The sequence below is a fragment of the Hemiscyllium ocellatum genome, unplaced genomic scaffold (assembly GCF_020745735.1).
Source record: "Hemiscyllium ocellatum isolate sHemOce1 unplaced genomic scaffold, sHemOce1.pat.X.cur. scaffold_98_pat_ctg1, whole genome shotgun sequence".
Classification (NCBI taxonomy): domain Eukaryota; kingdom Metazoa; phylum Chordata; class Chondrichthyes; order Orectolobiformes; family Hemiscylliidae; genus Hemiscyllium; species Hemiscyllium ocellatum.
The window spans coordinates 2,204,710-2,211,370 of NW_026869341.1; positions in this window are offsets into that span (position 1 = coordinate 2,204,710).

Sequence of the window (6,661 nt, forward strand, 5' to 3'; positions counted from 1 at the left end):
ATATGAGACTATTTCATTGGAGTCTTACCTTACCGACTTTAAACTTACAAAATGTACATGCTGTGGCTCCTACAATGTGATAGCAGATGTGTTTTCGTGGATTTAAAGGAAAAAGTGTAGATACGTTATGACTTATTCCAGTGTTGTATTGGTGTACAGAATTAATATGAATGATATAACTGAGATTAACACTTTGGTATTTCATAAAATTGGGATTAAGAATTAGAGGAAAACAAATGTAGCCATCTTTTCATTCTGCTAGTTCATTTTATTTTCTGAAGCGGGGAGATGTTATGAAGAGAAAAACATGTATGGACACTTTAAGACAGATCGGGTTTTGCTGAATAGAAATTAAAGCCACAGATGCCAGCTGAAGGTCACACTGTTCCACATGTCACCATTAGCTGAGAAATGGATTCCTGAGTTTTGGTTGCTGTTTTGACAGCCATTCAAATGTAACCTAAGAGTTTAAATAACGCTAAGGATACCAGATGCCAACAGAATCTGAATATTATTGTTTGGACACCTGGACAGCAATCACATTATGAGAATTATTGTATCATGGAGAGTATATGAACCCAGCATGTTGAACACTGGAGGGAGAGCTGTTGCCATCCAACAGTAGAGCAACTGCTGTAGAGCAGGAGTGCTAACTGGCCATCTCAAACAGTCTCTCTCAAAGACACATGTTCATGCAAACCTATTTGCAACAAAAAAAAATGACCCAGGGAGATGCAGCTGAAAGAGTGAAGACAGCGGGGAAGATAGAGAATGTATGGTCTTAAGATTGTAATGTTTAATATGTTGGTTGTTGGAACAACATATTTTTACAGAGTTCGAGTCAGATAGTAAGTAGCTAAGAAAAGAGGGACTTGTATTTGTGAATAGTTGTTGTTTAGTGTTCACTATTAAGGTTAAGAAACTAACTTGTTAATTTTTGTTTAAAAGGAGGTCTGTGTCACTCATATTTTAACAGATTACGAGATGAGGTGAGCTTTTCTGGGTGTTTGGTTTTAATTAACAGAGGGATTCGACTCCACCTTATTAATGTCCATCCACGCTCACCCCATTTCCCTGCAGTTGGCCCATATCCTTCCAGTCCTTTCCTATCCAAATATTTATCCAAATGCATTTGAAATGTTGTTAATTTACCCCCCTCAACTACATCTGCGAGTAGCTCATCCACGTGCCAGCCTCTGTGGAAAGAAGTGGCCCCTCAGGTTCCCTTTTATTCCTTTCCTTCTAACGTTAAACTGATCCTCTCTCGTCCTTGATTCTCTACACCTTGGAAAAAGACTGAGACCATTAACCCTATCCATACCCCTCGTGATTTTATACAGCTCTATAACAACTCCCCCAGTCTCCTACACGCTAAAGAAAATGTCCTATCTTGTCCAACCTCTCCCTATAACTCAGATCATTGGGTCCTGGCAACGTCCTTGTAAATTTCTTCTGTACTCTTTCTAATTTAATAACATCCTCCCTTAAACAAAGTGACAAAACCTGAACACAATACTCCAAGTGTGGCCTTACCAAAGTCCTGTATGACTGCAACATAAATTCCCATCTTCTATACTCAATATCCTGCCTGATGAAGGCCAATGTGCCAAATGCCTTCTTCACTGCCCTGTCTACCTGTGACTCCACTCTCAGGGAACCGTGCACCTGAGCACCAAGGTCTCTCTGCCCCCTGCACCCCTTAAGGCCCTCCCACTCACCATGAAACTCCTACCTTGATTTGAATTTCCAAAATGCAATACTTCACGCTTCTATATTAAATTCCATTTCTCGGCCCATTTCCCCAACTGATTAAGGTCCTGCTGCAATTTCTGATAATATTCCTCACTGATCATGCTCCCACTTACTTTAGTGTCATCTGCAAACTTATTAATCATACCTTGTACATTCTCAACCAAATCATAGATAACAAACAGCAATGGACCCAGCCTCCAGTCTGACAAACGTCTTTCCACTAAAACCTCGGCTCCCTACCATCAAGCCAACTGTATATCCAATTGGACAGTTCCCACGCATTCTACGTGTTGTAACCTTCCTGAGTAGCCTGCCATGTGGAAACTTATCAAACCTCATCAAAGGACTCTAAGAAATTTGGGAAGCATGATCTATGCTGTCTATGCTGACTGCTCTGAATCAAACCCTGTGTAAGTAATGGGTGCAGTCAATGGCATGCTGTCCTTCATTGTAAGATGATTCGAGTACATAAGTAAAGCCATCTTTCAGCTGTTGTAGAACCTTGCTGAGAGAGCATTTGGGGCATTCTGTACAGACATGATGTCCTTTGTAAGGAATGGTTCCCGTACCACAGATACAGATGATGGTAACATGAGGATAGAGTGCAGAAGCAGAGTGTTTAACCTGTAGAGTGTGAGAGACGAAAAAATGGTGATGCTGGAACACGAGGAGTGGCAGGGGTCTCTTATTTCCAAAACAGAAATTCCATACTTTATCAAGGATTGGTTGGTTTGATTTATTGTCACGTTTGCCTCAGCACAGGGAAACACTTTATTTATGAGCAGTGGAGGCAGATCATAGCAAACATGGCCAGGCAGATCATAGGGTGGAAATAGACATGGACAGAGGAAGGCATACAGGTTACACTGAACAGGACGTGCACTAGACAAGATCAACATCAACAAGATCAGCATTACTTGAACTTAGAGAGTCCATTCATCAGTCTAACGTGACTTTCCTAATAGTTTATATGCCTAAATTAACTCTCCCCACGTTATTGTGCAGTCGGCGTGTGTACCCGTACTGTACGTCATGTTGCTCACAATCCCCAACAGCAGCCACAATACCTTCCATCTGAAACAGGTAGCCATTCCCATCAGCTTCCGCCCTACATAGAGAACACCAGGCTGGCTTCTCGGAGATGGAAGGTGCCTTCTTGTGACTTCACACAAGACATATGGCTTCCTTCCTCACCGCGAGAAAACCCTGTTAAAGTCCCACGTGTGTATCATGACAGACGGAGCTACGAGAAACAACATGGACCAGTCAGTCTGTGCAGCCTCTACTCCACCTGGTCACCATGTTAGAGCATCAGTTAGGAGACAGTGAGGACTGTTGATGCTGAAGATCAGAGTAGACAGTGGTTTGCTGGAAAAGCACAGCAGGAGAATCGATGTTTCGAGCATAAGCCATTCATCAGGAATCGGCATCAATTACCTCATTCTGCCACTGTGTAAGTGCATTGAGGTGGGAATGGTCTCCTACTGTTCCTGTGTAAGTGACACAAGGGACTAACTGGCTTCTTCACCGTCCGATTGGACAGGGCCAAGGGCCTGATTGGGTTACCCCAGTTCCTGTATGACAGCTCGATGTGCTGACTACATAGAACATAGAACATAGAAGGATACAGCGCAGTACAGGCCCTTCGGCCCTCGATGTTGCGCCGACCGAATCCTACCTAACCTATACTAGCCCAATAACTACTAAATGCCTATCCAATGCCCGCTTAAATGACCATAAAGAAGGAGAGTTCACCACTGATACGGGCAGGGCATTCCATGAACTCACAACCCGCTGTGTGAAGAATCTACCCCTAACATCTGTCCTATACCTACCACCCCTTAATTTAAAGCTATGTCCCCTAGTAACACCTGACTCCATTAGCGGTAAAAGGTTCTTAGTATCTACCCTATCTAAACCCCTAATCATCTTATACACTTCTATCAGATCTCCCCTAAACCTTCTCTTCTCCAATGAGAACAGCCCCAAGTGCCTCAGCCTTTCCTCATAAGATTTTCCTACCATTCCAGGAAACATCCTGGTAAACCTCCTCTGCACTCGTTCTAAAGCTTCCACATCCTTCCTATAGTATGGCGACCAAAACTGCACACAATACTCCAGATGAGGCCTCACCAGAGTCTTATACAACTGCAACATGACCTCAGGACTCCGGAACTCAATTCCTCTGCCAATAAAGCCCAGTACACCATATGCCTTCCTCACAGCACTATTTACCTGGGTGGCAACTTTCAGAGATCTGTGTACATAGACACCAAGATCCCTCTGCTCATCCACACTACCAAGTAGCCTACCATTAGCCCAGTAATCCATCATCTTGTTATTCCTACCAAAGTGAACGACTTCGCACTTAGCTACATTGAATTCCATTTGCCACATTTCCGCCCAGCTCTGCAACTTATCTATATCCCGCTGTAACCTAACACTTCCTTCCTCACTATCCACAACTCCACCGACTTTTGTGTCATCCGCAAACTTGCTTACCCAGCTTTCAAGTCCTTCCTCTAGATCATTTATAAAGATAACAAAAAGCAATGGTCCCAAAACAGATCCTTGTGGTACACCGCTAGTAACTGCGCTCCAAGATGAACATAATCCATCAACTACTACCCTCTGTCTCCTTCCAGCCAGCCAATTCCTAATCCAAACCTCTAATGTATCCTCAATGCCATACCTCCGAAGTTTTAGCATTAGCCTACCATGGGGAACCTTATCGAACGCCTTACTAAAATCCATATACACAACATCTACTGCTTTACCCTCGTCCACTTCCTTAGTCACCTTCTCAAAGAACTCAATAAGGTTTGTGAGGCACGACCTGCCCTTCACAAAACCATGCTGGCTATCCCTGATCACGTTATTCCTACCCAGATGTTCATAAATCTTATCCCTTACCATTCTCTCTAAGACTTTGCCCACCACTGAAGTCAGACTCACTGGCCTATAGTTACTAGGGCTATCCCTACTCCCTTTCTTGAACAATGGGACCACATTCGCTATCCTCCAGTCCTCTGGTACTATTCCCGTTGACAATGACGACATAAAAATCCAGGCCAATGGCTCTGCTATCTCCTCCCTAGCTTCCCATAGGATCCTGGGGTAAATGCCATCAGGCTCAGGAGACTTATCTATATTCATCCTTTCCAATATTCCCAAAACCTCCTCCCTGCATATTTCCAGGGCATCCATTCTAATTATTTGTGATTCCATATTCACATCAGCAACAGTGTCCTGTTCCTGAGTGAATACTGATGAAAAGTACTGATTTAATGTCTCTCCAATCTCCTCCGCCTCCACACACAACTTCCCACTACTATCCTTGACTGGACCGATACCTACCCTAGTCATCCTTTTATTCTTGACATACCTATAGAAAGCCTTTGGGTTTTCCCTAATCCTACCAGCTAAAGACTTTTCATGTCCCCTTCTCGCTTCTCTTAGCTCCCTCTTTAGCTCCTTCCTGGCTACCTTATAACTCTCAATCACCCCTACTGAACCTTCACGCCTCATCTTTACATATGCCGCCTTCTTCCCTTTCACAAGGGACTCCAATTCCTTACTAAACCACGGCTGCCTCACAAGGCCCTTTACACCATGCCTGACTGGTACATACCTATCGAGGACACGCAGTAGCTGCTCCTTGAACAATCCCCACATCTCATTAGTGTTCTTCTCTTGAAGCCTGTTTTTCCAATCCACACATCCTAAGTCATGCCTCACTGCATCATAATTTCCCTGCCCCCAGCTATAGCTCTTGCCCTGCAGCGCACGATTATCCCTCTCCATCACTAAAGTAAAAGTCACCGAGTTGTGGTCACTGTCCCCGAAGTGCTCACCTACCTCCAAGTCTAACACCTGGCCTGGTTCATTACCTAGAACCAAATCCAATATAGCCTCCCCTCTTGTTGGCCTGTCTACATATTGTGTCAGGAAACCCTCCTGCACACATTGTACAAACACCGACCCATCTAATGAACTCGAGCTATAGCTCTCCCAGTCAATATCTGGGAAGTTAAAGTCCCCCATAACAACCACCCTGCTACCTTCACTCTTTTCCTGAATCATCCTCGCAATATTATCCTCTACTTCTCGAGGACTATTAGGAGGCCTGTAGAAAACACCTAACAGGGTGACCTCACCTTTCCTATTTCTAACCTCAGCCCAAACTACCTCAGATGGCAAGTCCTCTTCCATCGTCCATTCCACTGCTGTGATACTGTCTTTGACAAGTAATGCCACGCCTCCCCCTTTTTTACCCCCATGTCTGATCCTACTAAAACATTTGAACCCTGGAACGTGCAACAGCCATTCTTGTCCCTGTTCTACCCACGTCTCTGTAATGGCCACAACATCGAAGTCCCAGGTACCAACCCACGCTGCAAGTTCACCTACCTTATTCCTTATACTTCTGGCATTGAAGTATACACACTTCAATCCACCCTTCTGGTTACAGGCACCCTCCTTAGAGATCGCTGCATTATTCCTAACCTCCCTACACTCAAGGTCCTGTACCCTAAAGCTACAGTCCTGGTTCCCATGCCCCCGCGGAGTTAGTTTAAACCCTCCCAAAGAGCACTAGCAAACCTCCCCCCAAGGATACTGGTGCCCCTCAGGTTCAGGTGTAGCCCATCCTTTTTATCGAGGTCCCACCTTCCCCAGAAAGGACCCCAGTTGTCCAGAAACCGGAATCCCTCCCTCCTGCACCATCCCTGTAGCCACGCATTTAACTGCTCTCTCTCCCTATTCCTCGACTCTCTATCACGTGGCACGGGTAACAAACCAGAGACTACAACTCTGTTTCTTCTAACTCTGAGCTTCCAACCTAGCTACCTGAAAGCCTGTCTGACATCCTCACTCTTCTTCCTACCTATATCGTTGGTGCCAACGTGGA